Genomic DNA, 25585 nt, shown 5'->3' with positions numbered 1-25585 from the left:
TTGAAAGATGAACTAGATGAGAAAATGTAAGAACACATCACTCTTTATTGTGTGGTTCCAGCATAGGATGAAGAACACTGGCTCTGAAGCCAGACTGCCTGGGTTCCAGTCTGGCTCTATAGTTATCGGGTGGTGCTAAAGTAATGGCGGTTTTAGCCGTTTTAAAAAGTAAGGCAAAAACCGTCATGACATTTGCCCCAACCTAATATTAGCAATGACCTTGGTAAGTGACTTAATCTCTCTGTGTCTCCAGTTCCTCATCTGTAAAACAATGATAATAACAGTACTTTCCTCATGGTTTCTCATGAAGATTAAGTGAAAAATGTATATTACATTAACATATATAAACATATAATTTATATCATACATATGTGAATGTGTGTGTATGTATGTGTGTGTGCATATAAATATATATAGGTATCTTACAAGAGTACCTGTTTAGATAGGCAGTGCTATAATCATGTTAACTAGTATGTATGCACACGTGTGTGTGTGTGTGTGTATGTATGTACGGTGATACGTGTGTGTGTGAGAGTGAGAGAGAGGGAAGAGAGAGAGAGAGAGGGGAGAGAGAGAGGGGAGAGACAGAGGGGAGAGAGATGGGAGAGAGAGAGGGGAGAGAGAGGGGGAGAGAGAGAGGGGAGAGAGGGAGGGGAGAGAGAGAGAAAGCAGGGGAGAGAGAGACAGAGTGGGGGGGAGAGAGAGAGACTCTAGTTTATGATAAACATTATCTGAAAGCCTCTAGTCTGGCTGGAATATATTCTGACCCATATTAAAGCAATTATTTGAACATATTATACATATTGTAAATTTTGCTTTTCTCTCTCCTCCACTAGACAGGGAGCTCCTGGAAGGCAGCAAGTGTGTTTTACTTATCTCTGCATTCCAAGCACCCAGCAGTATGCTTCGCAGATGTTTCTGGAATAAATGAGAAAATGAGTCCTAAATCCTGAAGCCGAAGGACCACGGGGTCTCCTCCTGCAACTGCAGGGGCCAGGATACTCCGTTCCCCGCCTGCCTCCCTCCCCCTTCTCCTGTGAGACACACTCCAGGTTCGTATGGGATGCAGACGCCTTTCTCAGGATATCTGGTCTCCACAGTGAGAATACGTGATCACATCTCACTGCCAGGGAGAGGGAGGAAAGCACGAGGGACCCTCGAGCGAGAAATGGAGGCTCCAAACTGACTGGGAGGAAAATGGAAACTCCAGCTGACCTGAGAGATTTCTATAATGAGAGAAAACCAATTTAAATGCAAATAGCCTACGGTGTCGTTGGGGAAAGGCTCCTTGCTACAGAGAAAGGCTGGGAAAACAAACAGCCCTCGTCACGAGGCTGGTTCACCGTTGGACAGAAAGGTTGCTTTATCCGTTTAGGATTAAAGTCTAAACGAGTGACAGAGTCACATGCACCGCTGGCAGCATTTCCCGGTGCTCCACGGTGCCCATTCTCATGCCTGAGAAATGGGTGTCCTCGAAGGGACCTGGCATTGGCCACCGACATTTCCCGAGCCCCTAGCAGGCGGCAGGTGCTGTACAAGGCACGGAGAACAAAAGCTGTACCATACACAGCTGCCTTGAGGGGCTCACAGCCTAGGGGGCCGTTAGACTCTGAAGTCGATTCTGGGCTGCAAAGAGAACTAACAGTTTATTGAACATTTACTATGTGCCAAGCTGAGGACCGAAAACTTTATGTGATGAAGGCTTATCAAATTCTCACAGCAACTCCATAACGAAGAGCCTATTATTTTTCCAGTTTTTACGGATAAGGAAACTGACGTTGCAGGGGAGTAAAAAACTTAGCTGCGGTTGCTGGGTTTCAGACCCAGGCCGAACGGCTCCGGGACGGTGGCTGGTGTCTCCTTGTGTGCTAGGAGGAGAGCAGCTGCAGAGAGGACCCTGGGGTTGTGCTGCCTGACCCTGGGTTCTCTCTGGACACTGGGTGCCCGTCCAGAGAAGTCCTCTGTAAGCCAGAGCTGCCCCAAATCAGGAAGCCCTGGGACAGGGTCTACCACTGGCCTTGGCTTGGGGTAGCAAAAAATAATACTGTTGGAGGAATCAGGACGAGTGAGTTGCTCTGCCACTAACCAGCTGTGTGACCTTCACAGTCACTCTCCCTCTCTGAGCCTCATTTGCCTATGTAAGATGAAGATTCTAAAATTATTTGGGGCTACAGAATTCTATTATCTTAGGACTCCAGCTGCCCTTGAAAATAGCCATTGCCCGGTTGATACAGCACCTCCTTCCTGCCCTTCTTTCTGCCCCACCTCCTGCCCTCTACCCCGGCTGGCCCATATCTGTTGCAATGGAGCACTTTAATTTCCGCCTTTGGTTTCATAATTCAAGAACAGCACCATCTGCCACATTAAATCCACGCTCTCTGCTTGCCTCCTTCTCAAAACAAGGGCTGGATAAAGGCTTCATCCGGTTTATTTCATGGATGGAACAAGAGCTGGCAAAACCAAATGGGGACAGCTTTGGCCTTGCAAGCTGCATTAATCCCCTAATCTTCTGGTAGGGCCCCAGAGCTCGTTCTGTCGTCCCCACTGCCTGCCCCAGCCAAAACATGATGCTGCTGCTGAGAGATGACGTTTACAGAGACCTTTCTGAGTCAGGCACTTTCTTAAGTGCTGTAGATTCGTCTATTTACTTCTAACTACATCTCTGTGATGAAGGGGCTGACCATAATGCCCCCACTTTAGAGACACAGAGACTGAGGCCTGGGAGGCTTCAGAAATTGGCCAAAGGCCCACACAGTCAGCCGACAACAAAGACTGAATGTGAACAGGCTGCGGAAATAAACACAAACACGTGAAGACAGCCAGCCTGAAAGAAGCTGGACTTCACAGCCAAGCTCTCTGACCATTGATTTTTGAAAAGTTGAGGCTGGGCACAATGGCTCATGCCTGTAATTCCAGCACTTTGGGAGGCCGAGATGGGAGGATTGCTTGAGCCCATGAGTTCAAGACTAGCTTGGGCAACATAGAAAGACTCAGAGACCCTGTCTCTACAAATAATTTTTTTTTTAAATTAGCCAGGCATGGTAGTGTACACCGGTAGTCCCAACTACTCAGGAGGCTGAGACAGGAAAATCGCTTGAGCCCAGGAGGTTGAGGCGGAAGTGAGCTATGATTGCACCGCTGTATTCCAGCCTGGTTGATGGTGAGACCCTGTCTCAAAAAATAAAAAAGTAAAGTAAAAGAAAACTTGAGGTCATATTTCTTTATTCAACATTCTTGCAACACATTTTTACTGAGCAGCCTGCTGTATGCCATGTGCTACTCTCCATGCGGGGGAGTTCCCCACGAGCAAGGCCCATGGGGGTCCCTCTCATCAGACCGATCTAGTCCACAAGACAGGCACCAAGCCAGCAACTGAACAAGCAGGCAGGATCATTTTAGGCTGTGACAAGGTGTCACAAAGGAAATACAGTGGGGGGCATGAGAGAAAGAAACGGGTGATGCTCAGGGAAGCCTTCCTGAACGGGAGGGTCTCTGGGCTGAGGGGTTGCGCCTTGCTGCAGGGCTTTCCCGACCTTGGCACTGTGGATGCTGTGGATCCCATAACTCTTTGTTGGGGGATTGTCCTGTGCATTATAGGATGTTTAGCAGCATCCCTGGCCTTTCCCCACGAGATGCCAGTAGCGTCCCATTTTCCAGGGTGATAACCAAAAAATGTCCCCAGACATTGCCAAGTGTTCCCCTGGAGGGCAAAACCACCCCCACTTGAGAACCCCAGAGTCACAAGACCGGCAAAGCAGCAACATGGGATGAAGGAATAGCCAGGCGGGCTGCAAAGTTGCTCAAAGTGTTTGAGATCCAGGAAGAAGGTCGGTTTGGCTGGAGGGCAATGGGCCAGGGAAGGATGGCAGGATCATCATGGCCACGTGCTCTGTAAAACTCTCCAGAAAGTGCTCAGCAAAATTCATGGAGTCTCTTGGCTGTGCCAGGCATTGTACTAGCTGTGCCCGAGGACTCAGCACATGCTCCAAGGTGATAATAGTCAGGGTGGCTGGGTAAGACAAAACAGCTGTCAGCCTCGTGCTATCCATGGTAACAGAATATTCTGGACTAAAAGCAAGCAGAGAAGCACTCCAAGGGCAGTGACCACGGTGTAAGAGACCCTGGAGAAGGCAATGTCTGGGCCCCTTTTTGAAGAGGAGAGAGCAGGCAGCTGTGGCCGTCACCTTCCCAGCACCTGCCCCTCCATTACCCATAGCAACTGCGCGTCCCCATGCCCAGCTGCGCACAGTTTTGGTGGAATTTCTAATCATGGTGCTCCGTTAGACTGGCCAAGGGGCTGGCATGAGACCCAAGCTTGGCCGTCATATACTTTCTTCCTGGAATCAGGATATTGGCCAGAGAAACCCAAGGGCATTGAACGGCTAGAGTCAATTTTTCTAATGGAAGTGGAACAAAGCATGTTCTTTTGTTCTGGCATTATTTTTTGACTATCTCAACTCCCTAGGATGCAATTGTTTCTCTCTCTTGCTAGGCCTATTTTTTCAGCTTTTCCTTCCAAATCCCTTTCAATACCCCTCTATTTAATTCACCAGAGTGGGTTTCTAATGTTTGAAACCCCAGTTAAAATAGAAACAGCATAATGTGAACAGGGACAAGAGAGTGGAGGTTTCTAATTCACTGTGCTCATCACTTCACAATAAATAAGCTGTGTGTCCCCCTCTCTCCTAGTTACAAGCAGGGTGCTTCACCAAGGCCTGACTGTGTCTTTTTCTCTTCATTTCCACAGTGCCCAGCTCAGGGTTGACTTCTCCTTTGCACCTGCCATGGTTTGTAATTATGCATTTCTTTGTGGGGTAATTTGTTTAATGTCATCTACTCTCACTATGTTGGAAGTCCCAGGAAAATAGAATGCATGGAGCCCCATTTATTAGGATGGCCAACTGTCCCAATTTGCCTGGGGTGGGGTGGGGGATTCCTGAGACATGACTTCCAGGGCTAAAATCAGGAAAGTCCAGGGCAAACTGGAACAGTGTCTGTTCCCTACCAGTGTCTGGCATACGGGAAGCCTTCAAGCACCAGTTGTCCCAGTCACTCAAGGAATATATGTTGAGATGAACGGAGGCAAACTGCAGCACAACAGAAGGCGTATTCTTTCATGCAAAAACGTTTCTTCATGCCTGCTGTGTGCCAGGTAACCAGCTTGTCAGAAGCAGAGGACTCAAGGAAGGAAATCCCAGCAGCCAGGACTGCCATAGGATTGTAGGTTGAAATTGTGTTGCATGGGGTCTTGAGCATCAGGCTAAGAAATCTGCGTGCAGCACCCAGGTGAGGCAGGTCCCCTCTGACTTTGGAGAAGGGAGGAGATGCGAAAACAGAATACTTTAGGAATGATGCATTGGCAGCTCCTCCCAGAGACTCTGATAAGGAAACCACTGCAGGAGGAATCCGCGGGGCTACTGAAACAGAGGACAGAACCTGAAGTTAGCAAGTTATTTGCTTGTTTCTTTCCAAATTCTGCACTGGGCAGAGAGAAGGGTTTAGCAACTTCCTTTTTCATCTCAAGCACAGCCATCTGCTAGTTCAACAAGCAGAAAATCCACCCCCAGGAAACGTGAATTTATTTGTGGGTATGTGATGGATCCTACATCTTTACTCCTTAGGAAGATTTAGCTACACAACCCATGCAACGGGGCCATCCCCTTGATAGGTTTCAACTCTGTTGCTCAGCAGGTGAGAACATGTGTATGTGCAGCTGCTATAGACAGCGTTTTTGTCTGCCTGCCCCTAACCCAGTCTTAGCTAACCCCCAGGCGATGGTATTAGTAGGGAGGCCTTTGGGAGGGGATTAGGTCATGAGGGTGGAGCCCCGTTGATGAGGTTAGTGCCCTTAGAAAGAGACCCCAGAGAGCGGCCTGGCCTCTTCTGCCATGTGAGGGCACAGCAAGAAGGAGCTGTCTGTGAACCAGAAAGTGGGCCCTCGTCAGATTCCGAACTACCAGTGCCTGATCTTCAACTTCCAGCTTCCAAAACCGCGAGGAATACATTTCTGTAGTTTACAAGCCACCCAGTCTATGGTGCTATGTTATGGCAGCCTGGATGGACCAAGACAGCAGCCAAACGAACTTTTGGATGGGGCCTCACAGACTTTCAGGGCCTGGAGATCCTCCGAGAAGAACATCTCTCTAATTCAGCTCCCTCATTGCAAAGCAGGGAAAGAATCTTATTTGCATGATATAATAAGCAAGAAGCGGGGGCTGGACTGCTCTCTCTTTAACTCTTCTCAATAAAGAACTGAATCATGTAATAGGGAGCCCCTTGCCCCTGGGGAGTAGGAGAAAGTGAAAAGACAGGGAAACAAATAGATTTCACCGTGTGGTAAGAGAGTTTTTCTCCTGTGAAAATTCTCTTTCAATCCTTCTCATTACACCAAGAAGAAAATCTCACTTTGGTACTAATAGGTCTTTAACACCTCCCTCAAACTTTAACACCTCTCCAAATCTCCCTTTCAAATGGGAATCAAACAGGCCTCAAGCCCAGAGTCTTCCACAGGCAACCCTATTCCTCTAGAATGAAATATTCTAGAATTTCATAATATCGTTTTATTTTCTTGGTCTATCTTTTTATGGATAGCTTCTATTTGTAGCAGGTGGGATTGGCTTTCCATCTATGGTAGTAAGTTTTCCTTTTGAAGAAATGTATTTTAAGTTTTAAATGGGAGACAAGTTAAGGAAAAATAATGAGGGAGAGACTAGACCACATGGTATAGCAATAGCAAAATTATCAGTGGACCTTAAACCGTTGAAGTTTGAAAACAGGAGTGGAGGACAGAAGGATGGGGTGGTGACCCTGGGGCCACTCACCAGAGCAGGCTCCGCACATGTTATTAAGCAAATGTCAAGCCTGAAATTTAAAAGGTGGCTCTTTAAATGAATTAGAGTCAGAGACGCTGGAAAGTGCCAGGAAATTCTTCACGTGACCTTGAACAGACAGAAACCTCCTGAGATGAGAGAGTGCAGATCTATGATTTGACTTGGCAAAGGACCCCGCTGGTGAACAGGGTGTCCCTTCTCTAAAAAATGATGTGCAGTGCATTTCTGTATGTTTCCTCTGAATAACCACTGAGGCACCGGCAAGGGGAGTCATGGGCGCAGAAGGGCAGCCACAGCAGCCACCACCTATCGAGACCCCGCTCAGCTCTGCCTGTGCTGCCAAAAACCTCACCTCACCCTTTCAACAGCCCTATTGTGCTAATGCTAGTAGCCTCTGATGCTTATGGAGCACACGGTATATGCCAACACCTCTTCAAAGTGCTCATTCATTCATTTAGTCCAAACGGCAACCCGAGGAGGCCATCATGATTACTCCCACTTTACAGATCAGAAAACTGAGGTGGAAAGGGTAGGTCACAGCTAGTGGTCGAGGCAGATTCAAACCCAGACATTCTGGCCCCAGAGCCTACACTCCAACTTTGTGGAGGGGACTGACAGAGGAGGATGCACAGCTACTAAATTGTAAAGTTAGCAAAACCATCCTTCCAAAGGTAGCATTTCCCCCGAAAGCAAGCTATTGCATTAATTCAACAAATGTTTGTTGAGCATCTACTATGTGGGAAAGACCCTTCTTTTTGTTCCAGTCATCTGCAGCTGGGGGCTCTAGGTTCATCCCTGCCTTCCCCCAAGCAGGAGAGTAACCCCGTAGACTTCTTGTTAGGGACCCTGGGGTCTCTGGGTGAATCTGATGCAGACTCAGCCATCAGCCTGGCTGGGCCACAAAATCAGGAAGCTTGGACCAGTGCTGTGGAACCTTGATTCCTGTCCCAGTTTTGTCATTTCCTGCCTCAGCCTCTTTGCAGCTCCCAGCCTCGATTTCCTCACCTCCAAAATGGAGGTCTTAATTACAGTGGTCTGGCTTCACTCACAGGGTTATTGTGAAAAATCAAAGGAGATTGCGCAGGGAAAAGCCTCTTCAAACTGGAGCTCCAGGTGATGGTCGTCATCTGTCCGTGTTGCTCTCTGATGAGTCCTCTAAAAACAGAAATTACTGTTTGTTTCCAATTACAAAAGTTCAAGAGTTACAGAATAGCACACAGATTTCTAAACATGGTTTATTGCCCCGCTACTTGTTAATAATCTCTAGTAACCTGTTGGTGTATTTCCTTCTGGATACATAAAGTTAAAGGCAGTTGACCCCTGAACGATATGCAGTTGGCGTGTTGACCCCCCTCACAGTTGAAAATCTGCATACAACTTTTGACTCCCCAAAAACTTAATTACAAGTAGCCTACTGTTGACTGCAAGCCTTACTGAGAACATAAACAGTCAATTAACATATTTTGTATGTTATATGTATTGTATATGGTATTCTTACAATAAAGGAAGCTAGAGAAAAGAAAATGTTATTGAGAAAATCATAAGGAAGAGAGAGTATATTTATGTTCATTACACAGAAGTGGCTCATCATAAAGGTCTTCACCCTTGTCATCATCATCTTGAGTAGGCTGAGGAGGAAGAAAAGGAGGGGTTGGTCCTGCTCTCTCAGGGGTGGCAGAGGTGGAAGAAAAGTCACTTATAAGTGGACCTGTACAGTTCAAAGCTGTGTTGTTTGAGGGTCAGCTGTATAATGATTGCCTACTTAGAATCCAGTAGCTTTCCACAGCACTTGGAAGGAAATCCAAACTCCTTATCAACACTTCACCTTGACTTTCAGTCTCTGTGTCATTTGGCCCTGCTTGCCTCTCCTACCTCTTTTCTCTGTACTCACACATTATTTCTCTTTCGTTTTCCCCTCCTAATACACCAATGGCTTTGCCCCTCTAGGCCTTTGCCTCTTTGCCTGAAATGCTTTGGATTTCATGACTCTGGAAATCATGACTGGATTTTTTTTTTTTTCAGTGTGCAAGTCATGGCCGAAATGTCACCTCCTTGGATAGTCCGTCCATCTTCATGCACACTAAACTAGTCCATCTTACATGCCTTTCTTCATGGCATTGTGTGCGATGCTCAGAAATTATCTTGTGTGTTCTTAAGTCTGTATGTTTATTGCCTGTCTTCCTCCAGACAACTTCCCACCCTGAACTTGTTCCTCTTCATATCCCCATTACCCAGAATGGTGCTTAGCTTATAGAACATCTTCATTACATAGTTAATAAGTGAATGAATTGGATTAATATACTTGTGAGCTGGGATCTTACTATATTTAATGTTTATATAACTGATTTTTCCCTTACTATGATGTGACCACCTTGACTTTGAATGCAAGTGTAGCATTCCCTTGTATGGGTGGATCAAAATTTGTTTTTTTTTCTATTTTTTTGAGGCTGAATCTCACTCTGTCACCCAGACTGGAGTGCAGCAGTGTGATCTCTGCTTGCTGCAACCTCCACCTCCCAGGTTCAAGGGATTCTTGTGCCTCAGCCTCCCGAGTAGCTGGGATTACAGGCACACACAGGCTAATTTTTGTATTTTTAGTAGAGTTGGGGTTTCACCATGTTGGCCAGACTGGTCTCGAACTCCTGACCTCAGGTGATCTGCCCCCCGCAGCCTCTGAAAGTGCTGGGATTACAGCCATGAGCCACCGTGTCCGGCGTGGATCATAATTTTTTTAACTAAGCCCCCATTACTGACTAGGTGGGACATTTCTGATTCTTGGGTTTGTAAGTTAATATTACATTCTACAGTGACCATCTCTGTCCATACACACATTGTCTCATCTCTCATGAGAGATGTCCCATGACCATTTCCCTCGGATTAATTCCTAGCAGTAAAATTGTGGGATCAAAGGGTCACATCGTTTTAATCCTCTTTATATATATTACCATGGTCTGCAGAAAGGTTGTATCATTTCTGAGTTTGCTGTAATGACCCTTAGCTTGTGGGCTTCTTAGTGGAATGCTCTGAAGACCATGGAAATATCATTCTCCTCTTACCCGGGAGAGTAAAGGTTGAGGCTCTCCAGCAAGACAGACCATGCCCACTTACTCTGCAGAAACTTCCTCCCTTTCCAATAACAGGAACAACTCTCAGCTCTGCTGCTGAGGCCCAACGTGTGATACACAGGAATCCCCTAAGCAGTGATGTTCCGAAGCTAGAAGTCACTCCGGCCAGGCTGAGGAGCTTATCATTCTAGAAGCTAACACCAGCCAGCCAGACTGTGCCAGCTCAACCCTCCTCCTTTTGCTCTCCAAAGCACACCTTGCCTTGGTCACCTGACCTCCACTGAGCTCTGCCCATATTTGGCCAAGCCAGATGGGCCTCTGCTCTACGTGCCTTTGCTTTGTGACCTGCTCCACATCATTTTTCAAGGTCTAGCTTTCCTCCCCAACTTCATTTTCACCTTCTAGAAAGCCCCTTTTCATGGTACAGGTCTCAGGGATCCTCTCCCAGCCCAGAACTGCCCATAACTATTATTACCAGCCTCTCCATCAGCATTTGACCGTCTCACCACTTTGTGCTGTTTATATACCTTCGTGCGTGAGTAACTCTAAATTTTCAACTGAGTGTTTTTCTCTCTCTGGGAGCTCACGCATAGTGTGACTGTCAGAACCTTTGAGAGAATCAGGGCTGGGATTGAGTCTCGACTCTGCCACCCACTAGCTCTGTGCATTTGGGCAGCACAGTCAAAGCTTCTGAGCCTCAGTTTCTCCATCTGTAAAATGGGGGTTACTATAGCACGAATTTGAAAAGATTACTCCAAGCATTCAATGCATGCAAAGTACTTAGCGTAGGGCCTCCCACAGAACGATTATTAAAAAATCAGCAGCATGCCGGGCGCGGTGGCTCATGCCTGCAATCCCAGCACTTTGGGAGGCTGAGGCGGGCGGATTGCCTAAGCTCAGGAGTTCGAGATTAGCTTTGGCAACACGGTGAAATCTCGTCTCTACTAAAATACAAAAAAATTAGCCATGCATGGTGGTGTGCCTCTGTGGTCCCAGCTATTTGGGAGGCTGAGGCAGGAGAATTGCTTGAACCCGAGAGGCAGAGGTTGCAGTGAGCCGAGATGGTGCCACTGCACTCCAGCCTGGGCGACAGAGCGAAACTCCATCTTTAAAAGAAAGCAACAAAATGGAGATATTCGTCCTAATTTTGTTTTTCTAGACCTCTACAGAGACTGAGCCAGTAATGTGTACAATGCTAAAAGAAATATTTGCGGAATGGAATGAGCGGATGTTGTGTAAACACTCATTGTGTGTGTATGTATTTAGTTATACTAACTAGAACCCTGGGGGACCAGAACCAGTTACCCCAGTATCTAGAGAAGAAGAAAGAAATCTCTCTCCTTAGCTGAAACCTTACTAAGAGCTCAGTCCAGAGCTTGCTTGAAAGTAAAGATATGTCATCCAATTTAATCCCCACACCAACCTCACAGAAAGATCTTTTTATATCCCTATGCTAAGAAGACCTACCACTGACGGTGCCAGATCTGTGCAAGATGCTTTGGAAAAATGTAATTCCCTTTAAGCCCTCACACTATCTCAATGAGACAAGAATTATTATTACTGAAGAGGAAACGGGGTCAGGAAGTTTAAGTGAACTGCTCAAGGGCAAATGGGTAGTAAGAGAAGAAAGAAGATGAGTCAGGATTGAACAGAGGTTTACTCTGTTCAAATAAATAAAATTAAATTAAAACGGTTGCCCCTTCACCACCTGATTCCCTGACATTCTCACATGGGTTCAGTTGGTGCTTTATAGGAGCTGAACTGAAATCTCATGGTGATCTGTTAGAGACTTGGATCTTCTAATAGATGCTTCAAAGGGAGCAGTTTCTATTTCCGGTGCCTACGGAGATCTCGAGGGAGATTTCTCCCCACCCCTGCTCTGGCGTCACGATGTTCTTGTTTTTCTCTGGGCCCTGTGACTCAGCACATGGCTCCAGATGGCTTCCTGCATTTCCAGCCTTGTTGGCTGGGGTGCCCAGGCCCTGGTACAGTAAGCAAACCAAAACTAAGTTGCAACAAAGCGTCGACGTCTCCCCGTCCCTGCCGTCTGTTATGAAGACTTTGTGGTCCACAACTCATGGTGGCCGGTCCCTCCATGGCTGCCCTCCCTGAAAAAGTCCCCCTCCCTCCTTGCCCTGAGATCCCCACAGTTGGCCCCAGCGCATCTGATGCCTGAAGATGAGATCCGGGAGTGATCATTCTCCCAGCAACCAGTGAAAGGGCGAAGGCCCGGTTCTTTCACCCTTTGATCCATTATTGACTTTAGGCAATTTACTTTCTCAGCCTCAGTGATCAATTGGGGACGCTAATATTGTCTACTTCTGAGAGTTGTAGAATTAGGGTTGCCAGACAAAACACAGAAAGTCCAGTTACATTTGAATGTCAGATAAATGATGATTTTTTTCAGTACAAGCATGTCTCAAATACTGCTCACATTTAACTGTGTGTCTCATGATTGTATTTGTTAAATCTGGCAACCTTATGTGGAGTGTGGCCTGAGATAACAAAGGCACAAATGCTTTGTCACCTACGGAGAGCTGTGCACTTCATGATAACTTTTCCATGAGACGTATGCGTGTGCACCCACAGCAACCAGCTTCGTCTGGAGCATAGAACAGACAGTTTCAGGCAGGTGGTGGAGAATGTGTACCACCTGAGTCTATGAATTGAGATCCCTGGGTCTTGTTTGCCAATGGACTGATCTTCGGACATTTCACTTCTGAGCCCTCAATGCTTTCATCTTGAATTCTCTCAAATGCTTGAATTAAAAATATAGAAGCAACAGACACCCAAAACGTTGCCTATTACTGATTAACTGGCATGTGTCATAGGCCAAATCTCCTTTTGATTTTGTGGTTAAAGAAGAAAAAAGTAGAATAATTTATAAGTGTAAATTCTTATTTATTACATCCTTTATTATGTAATAAAGAATGTATGTGCACAACATTTAGCTCTAATATGTTCTAACAGCCCTGCTTAACATAGAAAAACAAAGGGAACCAGCATACTATAAATAGACTACAGTGTTTATTTTTGATTTGGGGTGTCGCCTCCTACTAGAAATCTAAATTCTGTGAGAGGAAAGATTTTTGCCTGTTTTGTTCCCCAGGACTGAGAACAGTGCCTGGCCCAGGAAGGGTGGATATTTGATCAACTGAAACCAGTTTAACTAGCTACATTAAAGAAAAATAAATGCAGTGAGGCACAGAGGTTCATGCCTGTAATCTCAGCAATCTGAGAGGTTGAGGCGGGAGTATCGTTTGAGCCAAGGAGTTCAAGACCAGACCAGCCTGGGCAACAAAGCAAGACTCTGTCGCTGCAAAAAAATAAAAAAATTAGCCGGGTGTAGTGGCGCATGTCTATGGTTCTGGTTACACAGGAGGCTGGAGCGGGAGGATCTCTTGAGCCCAGGATGCCAAGGCTGCAGTTAGCCATGTTCATGCCACTGCACTTCAGCCTGGATGACAGAGCAAGACATTGTCTAAAAAAAGAAAGAGAGAGAAGGAAGGAAGGAAGGAAGGAAGGAAGGAAGGAAGGAAGGAAGGAAGGAAGGAAGGAAGGAAGGAAGGAAGGAAGGAAGGAGAAGGGTAGGGTAGGGAAGGGAAGGGAGGGAAGGGAGGGAGGGAGGGAGGGAGGAAAGAAAGAGAGAGAAAGAAAGGAAGGAAAGAAGGGAGGAAAAGAAAGAAAGAAGGAAAGAAAAGAAGGAAAGAAAGAAGGAAGGAGGGAGGGAGGGAAGGAAGGAAAAGAAAGAAAGAAAGAAGGAAAGAGACAAAGAAAAAGAAAGAAAGAAATAGGAGGGGAGGGGAGGAGAGGGGAGTGTAGGAGAGGGGAGTGGAGTGGAGGGGAGGGGAGTGGAGGACAGGGGAGGGGAGGGGAGGGAGAGAGGGAGGAAAAAAAGAAAGAGAGAGAGAGAAAGGAAGGAGGAAAGGAAGGGAAAGAAAGAGAGAGAGAGAAAGAAAGAAAGAAAAAAAGAAAGAGAGAAAGGAAGGAAGGAAGGAAGGAAGAAAGAAAGAAAGAAAGAGAAAGAAAGAAAGAAAGAAAGAAAGAAAGAAAGAAAGAAAGAAAGAAAGAAAGAAAGAAAGAAAGAAAGAAAGAAAGAAAGAAAGAGAGGCATGGGAAAGAAACCTTTCTGGAGCTAATCCACCTCCCTTTCTTGCTAAGGTAGAGTCAGAGCCCTAAGTTTTTAGAGCGATTTACACCACTTCCTAACGGGGTCTCCACTAACCAGCGACCCGGTCACTCAAGTGTCCAGTGACCTAGGTTGCTTCGGTATGCCTGTCTCCAAACTCCCCAAAGAGCTGCTGCTGTGTGTTTTCATTTTTTAACAAATGTGCCATTAGCTCCCAAGGCAGTAACGAGTACCCAGTACCAAGTCTTTGGATTCCATCATTGGCTGGTGTCACCAACAAAAGAAGTGCAGGCCCCTGCAGGGACCCCTCGGAGAGCTCTTGGGGCTTGCCTCTTAGAAGCCACTCTCTGATGGGGAGCCTGACATTATCGCTGACTGGAAGCAGCTTGCCAATTCTTGCTGCTGCATTTGGGTCCCATCACCCCCGTGGCCCTCCTTCACTTCTATGTTTGTTCAGCGGTCACTGTTCCAGCATTCTCCCCGCATCGTTCTCAAAGCTGCCTCCTCTTCTTCATCCCCATCCCCTGCCCTACTCCAGGCTTCCCCATCTCTCCCAGGACTGTTTTATGTCCCTGCCTATAGACTTTGCTTCCCAAATCCATCTTCCCCACTGTCCCAGATAATCCTTTCGAGAACCATGTCTTGGCAGCTGTTGACTTGTCCCACGGCTCCCATTCTATGAGATTTAGGAAGCCGGATGCTCTTCCTAAAATGTTTCCAAGTTTCTCTGTGGGAGATGGGTAGAGATGGGAGTTATATTCTCATGGACATTTCTGGCTTTGAGTGCTCGCTTCCACTGAGTTAGTGTAGTATAGGCATCAGTCACCTTGCATGCATGCGTGCACACACACACAGACAAACACGCACACACATATGCCTATCAGGTGCCATCCAATCACACATCACGCCCACCCAGATGTGGCTTTGGCCCCTTTCCCCTATTTTTCACACCAGAAAGCTCATGCTGGTTGTTTTTGTGAGCATCGGGCTTTCCTGAATATTCCTGGATGGAGAAATTCATATGTCAGCAAGATATCAACTTCAGTGTTTTCAATTATGTACTTTTAAATAAATATAACATGCATGGATTCATTCTCTTCCTTAAAAAATAGGGAGAAGGACAGGATAGAAAGAGATTTGTTAAAGGATACAAAATTACTAGATGGCTAGATAGGATGAAGAAGTTCTAGTGTTCCCTAGCATTGCAGGATGACTATAGCTAGTACATAATATAGTATATAGTTTCAAATAGTTAGATGGAGGATATTGAATGTTCCCAACACAAAGACATGATAAAGGTTTGAGATGATGGATATGCTAATTACCCTGATCTGCTCACTATATATTATATGTATCAAAACATCACTATGTAGCCCATGAATATGTATAATTATCATTTGTCCATTCCAAAGACAAAAGAGTTAAAGCATCAGAGATAATGCCGAGGAGGTGGACCAGGAAAGAGGAGCCTCGTTTCTTGACATCACCGTGGAGTCTCCAGCCAGCCCGGGACTGCTTACCTCTTGGGCTTCCTGTTGCAAGATATAAATAACCTGCTACATGCTGGGTGGCTGTGAGCAGGTTTTCTGCTCCCTGCAGCTGACAATGCTATCTGAGACACCCCCACCTGCCACTGAACCTCCCTTGTCTTCCGCCGTCACTTTAGCCTCTTACCAGTCTTTATTTTTCTACCTAGCACTTCATCACTGGCTGACAAGGTATTATTTTTGAATTGCTTACAAGTTGGTCTCTATTTTCCCATGAGAATGTAGGCTCCACGTGGAGAAGGAGTTGGTCTTCTACCCATGTTATCCGTAGGGCCTGATGCAATGCCTGGCACATAGCAGGTGTTTGATAAGTATTTGTCAAATAAATGAATGAATGCAAATTTGATCACCTTCCTCCTCTTTCAGAAGATAAAAATCCAAACTACTCAGATGGGTAAACAAGATCATTCCTGCCCTGGACACTACCCGCTCCACCCACCTTGTACCAAGCTCCATGTCTGTACCCTCTGCTGGGCCTTTGCACAGGCTGTTCTCCTACATGCATTAATTGAGCATCTTCTACGTGTCAGCTGCCATTTTTGGCATGGAGATAACTCAATGAACCAGCCGCTGTGGTGAACAGCTGATGGAGCTCAGCAGAAAGGAGAGATGTAGGCCGGCAGTACAGTGTGGCCAGTCACAATACAAGGTGGGATACAGGGATTAAGAGCTCCTCAGTGTCTAAGTAGCAAACTCCTATTCATTTTTTAAGGTCCAGCTCCAATGTCCTGTCTTCTAGGAAGGCTTTTCCCAGACCCTGTGTTGGAGCAGATGCTCCTGGTGCTCCCTAAGCCCCTTGGCCTTCTGCTGCCACTGAACTCAGCCCACTCGTTTGTCTTTGCCTGGGTCCTTGTGCACCTCTCCAGGCAGCCTGTGAGCCATAGGGCCAGGAGCCCTGTCTTATTGTATCCGTAGCCCCACGGCCCAGTGCAGGGCTAGACATGGCAGTTTTTACTGGGTTCAGCTACTGACTTGTCCCTTCCTTGGCCTGCTGTCCTCCTCTCCAGCCCCCTTCACTTGCTCAAGTTTCAGGTTTCAGGCTGACTCTGTCTCTCCTTTTCACACTCAGGTCCCCAGACATTTCTTTATCTTGTTCTGAATTAATCCTTCTTCCTTCGAGGGAAGCTTGGGGTGGGGAAGTGACAGCTTTCTCTTGGACTGGCTAGTAAAGTTTAGATGAAAGGCCAGAAAAAGGTATCCAAACTCTTAGCATTCTTTATTCCTCAGGCTAGGCCCCTCCTTCCCTCCTTGCTTTCTCTGTCTTGCATTGCTGCCCAACCATACTCCCTTCCCAGAATATGACAGATTCCTCACGCCTCTGCACCTCTGCACCTGCTGCTTCCCTCCGCCAGAGATGCTGTTCCCCCACCATCGCTTCCTGATGAAAGTTGCCACACTCTGTGAAGCCAAGTACCCATGTTACCTTCTCAGTACAGCTCCTCCCATGTCCCCTTCCCCATCCCCAAGCACAACAAATCACTCCCATGGTGCTCTGTGCTTCCTTGGCTGTAGCTGGATCCCATGGCATTCTGGTGGCTCATCCATGGTCACATACTCTCAGATGTGAGCTCCTCATCACCTGGTCATGGAGAAGTCTGTGCCCAGTCTCTCTTTGTTCTTCCAGTGCTCAGCATAGAGCTTGCCACACTATAGAACCACATAGATGACTGTTGCTTTGGGTGGCTGAGGTCTTAGGCAAGGGAGTGAGAAGGAGTGGCCACCCTTCCTGGTAACAGCACCTTATTTGCCTCTGGGGAACCATCTTCCCCACTTTCCATCCATCTGGCTTGAATGGGACTGACCGAGATGCAGGCAGGGCATATGACCTAAGGCAACCCCATCGGACAGCGCATCCCCTGACCTAAGAGACTGCTCAGTGATGGGCATGTCACCCAAGCCTGGCCCATGAGACCATGGCAACAAAATTAAAGATGAGCTTGGAAATTGAGTGGAGGGCAGATGAGGGCAGGAGGAAAAGGATAAACCAAAACTAGAATTTGTACCCTTATAGTGTGTCCGTGAAGTCTAAGATATTTGACAGAGTCTGGCCACACTCATGGCTCTGTGTTTCCTAGGGACCAAAGTGCTCTTACCTCACAATCTGCTCTTGTTGTGGGAGGATCACGATTGGGCCTTATTGTTGGCAGTACCTAGAGTCGAAAGAAGCAAGACACGACAGTGAGCTGTGGAGAAAGAGCATGCCTTTTGGAGTCAGACGATCTGAGTTCAAGTCTTAGCTCTGCTACTTACTGGCTGCACACAAGTCCCTTGTCTTCCTGACGCTTGGTGCCTTCATCAGTGAGACATGAAAATTGATTTGTAAGATCACTGTCACAAATAAAACATGCATGCAAATAGCAGTTAGTCATCTATGGCAGGGATTCCGTTGTAATTCTGTGTTGGTAGTCTGTTACAATCATCTAAGGTAGGAGATGTGGAAGTAGATGAGGAGGCTTAAGCTGTGGCACGGAGAGTAAGAATGGAGAGGAAGATAGAATAAATATCATCCAGGGAATATTAGTCCGAAATCTTCTGTTTGCAATTGACAGAAACCCCACTTGAAAGCATGCTTCACCGGGCACAGGGGCTCACACCTATAATCCCAGCACTGTGGGAGGCTGAGGCGGGTGGATCACAAGGTCAGGAGTTCGAGACCAGTCTGGCCAATATGGTGAAACCCCATCTCTACTAAAAATACAAAAATTAGCTGGGCGTGGTGGCACGTGCCTGTAGTTTCAGCTACTCAGGAGGCTGAGGCAGAAGAATCTCTTGAACCGGGGAGGCGGAGGTTGCAGTGAGCTGAGATTGAGATCACGCCACTGCACTCCAGCCTGGGCAACAGAGCAAGACTCTGTCTCGAAGTAAATAAATAAATGAAATAAAAACGAAAGCATGCTTAAGCAAAAAAGAATCAGTCCACACAGCTGAAAAGTTCAGAGATGCATGACCAGGAGGCTGGATCTCTGCCTAGTACCCCGTTATGGTCCTGCTTTCCTGTGGGGTGACCTGATTCTCCACTGTGCACATGGAGGCTCCAGCTGCCTCAGGTTGGCATATTTGCACAGTGAGTAATCCCTATGGGAAAAGAGAGGGGCTCTTCCCCCAGCATTTCTTACAAAAGTCTTGGAACTGAGCCTCAATGGCCACTCTTCCATCATGCTCCCATCCTAGAGCCCACGGTGGGCACGAGAGATATTCTGATTGACTGAGCCTGGGTCCTTAGTGCTGGGGGCAGGGGGGTTGGGGGGCAGGGAGGAGAGAATCCAACCTCACCTTAACTACACGGAGTGAGAGTGGAGAAGGGGCTCTCTGGGGTGCTGTCACTCAAAGACGTGGGGTATACCAGGCAAATATGAAAAACAGGTGTGTCTTTCAGGAGTTGAGCCGCTCAAGGAAGGTTTGGAAGTGGGAGGCCAGGAAATCAATGGAGTCAGCTTTAACCAGGTGGTTTTGAGCTTGCAGCCCCTGTCTTTGGTCTCCAGCAGGCCTCACAAGCATGACTCAGTGGTGAGGCTGCCGCACATGTGGTTTCGAAACCAACCTTTTCCCTTGGCCCCAGCACTGCGTTGGCGTGTCCCTGGGGCCGGCCCCAGTGCCTGCCTGGAAATGCCCTCGGTTTGGGCCCTGCCTGAGTCTCTGGGAAGGTCTTTGATCTCCTCACCCCAGCTCTTCTATTGGCTTCCTCCTCACCCTGGGACAAAGTCTGGCAATTGCTGAGAAAAAGGCCAAATGCCACCTTGCAATTTGCTGGGTCATCCTGGAACAAGTGCTGCTGGGGCTCCCTGTCCCTACCCAAGCAGAGGAAAGTTCAGGACCGTGGGCAGGTGCCCCCACCCCCAGAAATGAGTAGACCAGGAGGCTGGGCCCGGGGTGCCGGCCGAGACCCTAGTCAAGTGCTTATTTACAGTGATAAATGAGGTCATCATAGTTGCTAAGGTCAGTCCTCCTCGGGCATGTAAATAGCAAATAAGCTCATGATTGGAGAATACCCTTTGAGAGAGGAAGCTCCTGCATGCAGAAGATCTTTCCTGAGCACCTTCTGCCCTCCATGTCTGAGCTGCACACTGGAACAGAGAGGTGAATAAAATGTAATCCCTACCCCACATTGCTTGCCAGCGATGACAAGAGACAGACAAGTAGCAATCAGCCCACAGTACAGTACACAGAGTCTGTTTATAGGAGGACACTCTGGAGCTTGGGAAGTACAGAGGAGGCATAAAAGGTACAGCCGGCGGACAAGTGGGAGGGACCCAAGGAGCCAGGGACTAAGCTGGCACCTGAAGGAGAAAGCTGGTGGAGTGAAGAAAGGAGGGAAAAGGCATCCATCCTAGGTGGAAGCAGCATTTGCAAACATGCAGTGGTTGCTTAGGGGACTGTAAGTGGAGCCCAGGGCACCAGCAGAAGCGATGGGAAGAAGGGAAATTAGAGGGAAAGATGGGACCAGTATTCACAAGTTCTTTAACGGGGGCAGTGTCAAGGTCTGGTCCAGATTCATTCCCTCCGGTGCAGATCATTTTCTCAAAAACAATTAAACAGAAACTCACGGAGAGCAAGTGTCTCCCTCCACAGGAAATGGTCTTAGCAAGGACTCGGCACTTCCTGGGAAAGCTAAAGGGATGTGTGACTTTCTGGGAAACCACATCCCAATATTTCCTGCATTCAAACCCCCAGAGCCCCCAAATCAGGCTCGTTTCTAGGAAGTCAAATCAACAGTGGAGGTTTGGACTGTAGCAGCAGCCAGGTGGAAAGACACAAGCCACACAGCCCTGCACACCCGGGCTGGCTGGACAAAGTGGCCGGGCAGATGCACAGGTAGGAAAGCCTGCAGGCACTGAAGGTGCCCCCAGAAGAAAGACAAAACCATCTCTCCTTGTCCCCTGTTTTTGTTATTTGAAACTTATCATTTAGGGGAAGGTGAAGGCCATTTGGTCGTATATTCCCAGCTGTGTGACCTTGGAACTTTCAGTTTCCTCAGCTGAAAAGGTGATGTGAGAATGACCCTAGGTCTAGCAAACCAAACACCTGTGCGAGGAGATGCCCACTCACTCTTTATTCCCAAGATCCTCCTCAGCAAAGCCCGGAGGCGCTCTCTCTCCCCACGCTGGAGACCAGCATGCTCTCCAGACAGCAGGCTCTCCCTGGCAGGGTCATAAACCAAATGTCTCAATATTAAAAGTTTTAAAGCAAGCTAACAAACTGCTAGATAAAGTATGTCATACCTCCTCACGTGATGGCAGAGCCTCCTGCTGACCTAGAAGGCCAGATCAGAATGGCTAGACTCCTCGGAGTTTCACATTGGCATGCGGCAGCTACTTTCCCCATTCTCCATGTTTTCCTGCACCGAGAGAAAAACAGATACCAGGCACTCAGCCTACGTGGCCGAGCTCTAACCAGGTCCCCCAAGCAGCTGCCCTTTGACCAGCCTTCAGGGCTGGAGCACCCACTGGCCATGTGGTCCACACTAGGGAAAATGGGAGAGGTCCAGGAGGCCTCAGAACTGGGCATGGGCATTTGGACAGGGAACCCTAGGGTCCTGGGAACCCAGCGTGTCCTCTGGAAGGGAGGCATGTGGGTTCCTAATGGGCATAGCCCTTTGTTCCCCAAGACTCCTGACTTGCAGGGAGGGGCAGTGTCTGAGCAAGACCTTCCAAAATGCAGGGCCCAGGGCTGGAGCCCCTCTTGCCCTGATCAGAGGGTGCTGGACAGGGAATCGGAGATGCAAGAATGTTAGGGTTTTTTTTTTTTTTTTTTTTTTTTTTTAGACTGAGTCTAGCTCTGTCACCCAGGCTGAGTGCAGTGGCAAAATCTTGGCTCGCTGCAACCTCTGCCTCTGGGTTCAAATGATTCTCCTGCCTCAGCCTCCTGAGTAGCTGGGATTACAGGTGCACACCACCACACACTGCTAATTTTTTTGGTGTGTATACTTTTAGTAGAGACGGGGTTTCACCATGCTGGACAGGCTGGTCTTGAACTCCTCACCTCCAGTGATCTGCCCACCTCAGTCTCCCAAAGTGCTGGGATTACAGGCGTGAGCCACCATGCCCGGCTGGAAATCAGCTTTTTGATTTTGCTATTTCCAAGTGAGATCTGAAGTGAGGCCCACAACCTCTCTGGCCCTTAGTCTTCCCCAGAATCAAACAATTTAGTCTCTGCACTTCCTTCTGGCTCTGGCCACCGTCCTAAAGCTGCTCCTGCCCTTCCTAAGGCCAGTGGGTATGGGTCATCAGCTTCGTAAAACCTTTCTGCCTGGTGCCAGCACCTCCAGGGCTACAATCAGCCTTGGTATTTAACACCTGGACTTCCCTCCCCAGCAGGCCTGGAACTGAAAAGCAAGCAAACGCGTGCAAACCTTTTATTTCTTTCACCTGTGACCTGGGATCCTGAAAGCTGTGGAATCCCGACAAGGCTCACCTGTCCCGGTGTCCAGGTCTTCCAGGCAGGACGGGCCTCCATCAGACCTGTTCACAGGTCTGGCTGGTTCTCCCGAGCTGGGTCCGTCATCAGGATCTTTAAAGAAAATCAATGAATGAAGCAAAATGAGAGGACAGAGGGCTGCTGACTTAGTGCTGGGAAAAGCTGGTATGGGCCTCTAAGTTCTGCAGTGTTCAGAGACAGATAAGGCCTTAGGCTGAATGTGGGGAGAGGAAGGGGACCAGAGGAGGAGGGGACTAATTATTACTGTTTAGTGAGTTTTTCCCGGTGCCATAGTATGTGTTGCTTTTTTTGTTTTTTTTCTTTTTTGAGACAGAGTCTCGCTCAGTCACCAGGCTGGAAGGCAATGGTGCGATCCCGGCTCACTGCAACCTCTGCCTCCCAGGTTCAAATGATTCTCCTGCCTCAGCCTCCCCAGTAGCTGGGACTACAGATGCGCAGCACCATGCCCAGCTACTTTTTTATTTTTTATTTTTGTATTTTTAGTAGAGGTGGGGTTTCACCATGTTGGCCAGGATGGTTTTGATCTCCTGACCTTGTGACGCACCCGCCTCGGCCTCCCAAAGTGCTGAGATTACAGGCGTGAGCTACCGCGCCCATCCGTGTTGCATTTTTTTACCTCTATTTTCTCGGTAATGTAAGGACCTCATAGACCAGTGAAATCCTGTCCTTTCCAAGGCCTCGATGTTGGGAGCCGACATAGGACTGCTCGCTTTTTATCTTGCCATGGAAAGACAGTGTAAAGCAAATATCCACTCAATTGTTTATTCAGTTGACAAATGCTTATTGAGGGTCTACTCTGTGCCAGGCATTCTTTCAAGCCTTGGGATACAGCTGTGAACAAGACAGACAAAACTGCCTGCCCTCCTGGGAACAGCCAGACCGTGGCCCAAGCAGGAAGTAAATCAGAGGTCAGATGGGCTCAGCGCTATGGAGGAAAAACAGGTCAGGCAAGGGAAAGGCACACTGTGGGCTTATGGCAATTTTCAATAGGGTGGTCAGGGAAGGCGTTCTTGAAAAGGAGACGTGTGAGTTAAGTTCTGAAGCTAGTGAGGCAGTGAGTCTTGTGGGTGGGGGTGGGTGGGGGAAGGACTCTAGGCTGAGGGAACAGCAGCACAAAGGCCCTCAGTCCTTTCCACTGAAAAAATCATCATCAAAGAAGGGAACTGGTGAGGTGGCGCATGCCTATAATCCCAGCACTGGGAGGCCGAGGCCAGAGGATTGCTTAAGGCCGGGAGTTCAAGACTGTCTCTAAAAAGCATAAATTAGCCAGGCCTGGCGGTGTGTGCCTATGGTCCCAGCTACAGGCTGAGGTGGGAGGATCGCTTGAGCTCAGGAGTTCAAGGCTGCAGTGAGCTGTGATTGTGCCACTGCACTCCAGTCTGGGCAACCGAGTGAGACCGTTTCTGTAATAAAAATAGAATAATAATAAAGGAAGGATATAATCACAGAATAAGGGCCAGTCCTTCTTAAGGGAGGGCAATTGGTGACCTAGTATGTTGATATATATATACATGCATAGGGAGATACATTAATTTGTCATTAGTTTATGCTGCATAGGGTAAGAACCTGTCCCAAGTCAGTTTTCGTCTGCAGACCAGCATGTGGCAAGTTACTGTTATTGCATTTTACAGGTGAGGAATCTGAGCCTCAGAGAGGGAGTGGGCTTTGTCCGGCATCATGACAGCGGAAGCCCACAGGCTAGGATTTGAACCCAGCTCCTGAAGACGCCAGGGCTTTTGCGCCTGTCCGCTAGCCATTCCAGCCTGCTTCACAGCCACACCTCCTGGCCCCCGCTCCAGGGCTCCACGACTACTGATTAAAAGAACAGCTTTACCATCTGGTTTAACCTGATTTTTCCTCCTCCTCTTTCTTCCCCAAACTGCATGCCCAGGAAGGAGGCTGGGGCAGTACGGACTGCACCTGAGCTGGGAGGACGGACGGGGTGGGCAGGCGGGCGGGGCCGCAGACTGCTCCTTTTGGGAGATCCATAGGCAGCTGCCCGGCGCTATGCCTGCTGGGGCCTTCGTGCTGGCATTTGGCCCATTCAGGAAGTCTAGGCTAGGTGTGGCCTAGAAGACAGCATTGCCTCAAACTGACTCATGCCAGCGAGCACTGGCTAGCTACCTGCTCTGTGCCCAGCTCTGTGCCCAGCTCTGTGCTGGGAGCTTTGTGGGTTACTTCACCGAAATGAATCCCCTCAACAGCAGTGAAACGTAGGCAAGAGACCCATTCATTTGTTCATTCACTCATTCACACGTTCTTTACGCCAAACTTTGCTGAGCACCACTTCATTCCAGAGGATACTGCCTCAGGCTCTATGATGGGCCAGGCACTTGTGTTCTTATTTTAAAAGGTAGTAGATCAGGGTATGATATAGAGAGAAAGACTTTGAGGTCCATAGAGGAGTTTGATCAGAGGAGACCTGGGGAAGTTTGGAGAGGAGGTGGGATCTGGGATCTGAGCCCTGCAGTAGCAGAGTTTGGGGTGGGGAAAGGGCATTCAGGCAGGGGTAACAGAGGCCAGGCAGCAGGATAAAGAAGAGCGTGTTTGGGAACCAAGTGTTGACTGACCCTCCGGAACAGGGTTACCCGCACAGGGCAGTGGGGAGAAGGGTGGTTAGGAAGGAGGCTGGGAAAGTGGGTTCCTCATCTAGTCTTTGTAAGTGGCTCCCAAGGCCACCCACCAACCTCTCTGACCCTCAATTTGCCATCCTGTGAACCAGATTTAATGACCCTCGTCCTGCCTGTGTTATAGGGAGGTTTTGAAGGTCAAAGGAAACCCAGAGACTTTGTTATGCAGAGAGAGAGAGGTCACTTGCCCCTGGTTTTGCTTCTGTCCCAGGGGTGTGTGGGCCCCTGGGTTTCAATGGTTTCTTCAGGACTGGCCTCCAGCCACGCCTTGCCAGCCCTGCAACCCCCACCCCAGGTGCTCCTGAAGGTCAAGAGCGTGTCCTCCTCATTTGCATCCCGTGCATGGGGTAGGTGGTCAGAGCCCAAGTCAAGAAGTCAGCTTAACGGCAGCCTGATCCCCATTCAGGTGCACATTGCCCCAGTGCCCTTGGCAAATCACTTTCGTCTCTGAGCCTCAGTGTCCTTATAACGGGGCTGTTGTGAGCTGTGGGGAGCAGTAGGTGATACGGAGCTTGCGTTCAGCCCCTGTGAACGACTTGCCGGGACCGCTCTAACCAGGGACCTCACCACCCTTCTCAGGATATCCTGGAGCAGGAAGGCTCTTGCTGGTTCAATTCCCAACTGACAGTCAATTACTCACTCGCTCACTGTGTTCACTCACTCCATTCACTCACTCCTTCAACGAATGTTTACTGACCACCTTCCAGGCACCCAGCACAGCACTGAGTGCTTTGTTGTTGCAATATTTAAGACAAGGTTTTTAACCTCATCAGAGAACTTATAATTGAATTAAAATTGGCAAGCAACATGTAATTATGTGCCTCCTGGATGGGGCAGGTGGCAGTTGACGGAGTGCAGAGAGAGAAAAAGACACAGAAATGGTTAGGTTGGAGTAGGGTAGGGATATGCCTCAGGAAGACCTCTCAGAGGGTGTGGCCTCCAGCAGAGT

At 48.2% G+C, this 25585-nt stretch overlaps 1 long non-coding RNA gene across 1 annotated transcript; it reads right to left on the bottom strand.

Moving 5' to 3' along the window:
• Positions 1-3196: 3196 nt before the first annotated feature.
• On the bottom strand, positions 3197-20960 carry LOC105480898 (uncharacterized). Its single transcript, XR_986657.3, has 4 exons — positions 20791-20960; positions 17665-17721; positions 7880-7985; positions 3197-5417 (listed from the first exon to the last, which is right to left on the bottom strand). It is a non-coding gene; the product is annotated as an uncharacterized lncRNA (long non-coding RNA).
• Between the last annotated feature and the right edge of the window lie 4625 nt (positions 20961-25585).

The sequence above is a fragment of the Macaca nemestrina genome, chromosome 6, assembly GCF_043159975.1.
Source record: "Macaca nemestrina isolate mMacNem1 chromosome 6, mMacNem.hap1, whole genome shotgun sequence".
Lineage (NCBI taxonomy): Eukaryota > Metazoa > Chordata > Mammalia > Primates > Cercopithecidae > Macaca > Macaca nemestrina.
Note: the sequence above shows the minus strand (reverse complement) of the source record. Positions and strands in the feature narration are given on the sequence as shown.